At 28.3% G+C, this 3,264-nt stretch overlaps 1 pseudogene; it reads left to right on the forward strand.

Moving 5' to 3' along the window:
• The window catches only part of LOC110263678, a 4,599-nt pseudogene continuing 2,014 nt past the window's right edge, over positions 680-3,264 (forward strand).

Raw genomic sequence — 3,264 nt, forward strand, 5'->3', positions numbered from 1 at the left:
GTGATATATATATATATATATAGGACGAGATGGAACATATTTAAGCAACTATGCAGCAATACAAGGAATCTCTCCCTAAATGCATAACTACCTTGTAACAATCCATATCACTCTACCTTTTTTTTATTATTGCATACAGTACCTATTATACCTTTATCACTTTTATAGTAGATTTAAGTTATTATCATTAAGTTGTTTCACTTATTTCATGCAATATATATATATATGAACATAAAATGAGTAGACTTTTATTTTTACTTTTATTTAGTCTTGTATTAACTCATGTTAGTTTTATATTTCTTTTAAGAAATAATATTTAATTTTAGTTTAGGTTATTAGTTTATATTTTTAATTTTTTACTTGTTATGATATTTAATTTAATTTAATTTAATTTTAATTTAGTTAAAGGATTGAATTTTATATTTATAGGTTTATGATTAAATTTTTTCTCGACCTAATGTAAAATTTATAAATACTACTTATCAAACTATTGTAGCATTTGTGACAAAGTATAAAATGCACAAATAAAATTAAATGTCGAGTACGAGAAATCAGCAAAAAAAAATGACGAGCGAGAAGATATTATACCATTTGAAGTAAAGTGATTTTTTTTATCTAATTTTATCTTATTTTTATTTTTATTTATTTCATTCTTTTTATTTTGGTATTTTATATTTGTATATATATCCTTAATTTAAGGTTAGTCCGATCTTGTTCTTATTTGATCAATAAAAACAGAAAATAACGTAGCCGATGCTATTGTTTGTGGTTTTTTAAAAGTTTATTTAAAAGTTTCTTTACAAAATATATTAGTAATTCATAACTGATTTTTTCATTCAGCTAGTATGGTTGTTATAAAAACCAGTAAACTCCCTTTGAAAGCTTCAACTTCACTTGCTTCAATCGCCGAGTGCCTGCCTTCTCCCAACAATCATTGCCACGTGAGAGTGATGGAAAAAATGATCAAATCTCTCTTCCAATGCTTTTTTGCATGTTGGGTGAGGTAAGCTATATTTTGTTTCTCCATGAAGTAACACAAAACAATATCGTAAATTTCTTCTTTTTCTTTTTCTGAATTATTTTGTACTTGATTGCCAGGAAATCCCAAATACGAAATTCTTATTTTGCCAGTCTTCCAGTCGATATAATTACCGACATCTTTGTTAGACTTCCCATGAAATCTGTTCTCATTTGTAGATGTGTTTGCAAGCATTGGAATACATTGATTTCTGATCCAAACTTTGCCAAATTACTCTTTACTTATACACTTCCTGCTACCATGATCCGACACTGCCATTCAAGAATCTTTCATCTTGTTGAATATGATCGAATTGAATGGAGAAACAATCCATTCTGTCTCAGTTTGTTTGAGGTCCTGGAACCCAATAATAGTAGCAGCATAAAACTTCATCCTAAATTTGAGATTCCTCTCCCTATTCCCAAATCATTCCAGAGTAAAAGAGTTTATGTTAACGTGCATTCTTGTAATGGTCTTTTTCACATGAGGTGGTCAATAGATAGAAACATTTCATTTGTTTGCAATCCAATAACAGGTGAGTTCATAAGACTTCCAAAACACCCTCCAATCTTGACTCCCTGCGAGCAAATATCTTGGTGTTTTGGTTTTCACCCAAAAACAAACCAATACAAGATAACGAGACATATCTTTAAACATGATCATCGAATAGTTGTTCAAATGCACACAGTTGGAACGTCGACATGGATAAATATTGAGGTAGATTATCCCAAGCATTTGAGATATGTGTTCGAACGTCCTTATTATTTTAATGGGGCACTTCATTGGATTGGTAGAGATGTTGATAGAAATGCCTCAATATGGACTTTTAATTTTGACACCGAGCAGTTTCAATTCTTCTCTAACACGCCCACGGGTCAAGGTAGAGAAGCCATGGCAGATTTCAGGGGTTCTTTTTGCTTCATGTATTTTAATGAGTTGCTTGTATCAATGTGGATGATGGAAAGATATGGAGTTGGAGAATCTTGGACTCCCATTTTCAAATATTCGGTAACCACATCTCAATTACCGAGTTGCATTGTCTACCATGATCGTGAAAATCAAGATTTTTGTATTTTTGGGACTCCTTGGCATGATATCAACGTTCATGGCAAGTTTCAAATGGTTCGCCATGTTCCTACTCTTATCCCACTTAAAAATATTATTATCGGAGATAATGTGAAAGTGCAGAATATTTACTCATTGGATAATTTAAATTGAGTTTTATTGTTTATTAGTTGCAAAACAAAAATCTTTTATTTTGATTTTTTTTATTAATAGTAAATTTATGCTTAATTATTTTAGATTTACATTATAATGCTCACATCTTATTTGGTTGCTTAATTATATATTATTTCTAACTATTCAAGAGTGTTTGCAAAACTGTTAAAAAAATATAATTTCAGACTGACACCATATTAGAGATCTTGATTACCAAGATCAGAATATCCAGAAAAAAGAACATGAATTTTGTTATATCCAAATTGTACAAGTAAATTACTATTAGTGTAACTATATCGATTTATATTATTATACACACTAGGACACAGAATTAACTAAGTGACCACTGCCATTCCTCCAAACACTAACAGAATTAACTAAGCCACAGTAACTAACTAATCACTCATAGAAACTAACTCACTCACTCTCCCAATAACAAAATTCCTTTTTCTAAACTATTATAATTTGAAATATAATTTAAATTAATTCAATTTAATTTGTAATCTCTATTTTAATTTTATTGGGTTAATCATTATTAAACTACTCTTCTACTTTAACCCATGACAACAATAAAGAAGTATCGTGGCCCACAAATTCAGCCCAACAGAATACAAAAATTCAATTTTAATTTTAGTCTTTATTATATTATCTTTATCTTATCTTTAATTGTTCTTATCTTATCTTTATTTGCTTTTATCTTTCATAGGACAATGCTCTATATATATTTAGTTTTACCCTCATAGTTTACAACACACTTCAGTGCAATTCAATCAATCAACAATCAATAAAAGTTATTTTCTTTGCTTTTCCTATTCTTTCACAATTTTATCAATCATCTTTAACAAAATAAAATTTTAAATTTTGAATATTAAAAAATAAAGAACTAAATAATTCAGTTACTAGAATAATCAAATTTGTTTACAGTAATATAAAAAAAATATTTTATAAAATGCGAAATATGTATTTGTATATAAAATGGTTAATTAGAGACTAATTTTTAGTATATTTATAACATGACTAGAATGAAA

The sequence above is a fragment of the Arachis ipaensis genome, chromosome B06, assembly GCF_000816755.2.
Source record: "Arachis ipaensis cultivar K30076 chromosome B06, Araip1.1, whole genome shotgun sequence".
NCBI lineage: Eukaryota > Viridiplantae > Streptophyta > Magnoliopsida > Fabales > Fabaceae > Arachis > Arachis ipaensis.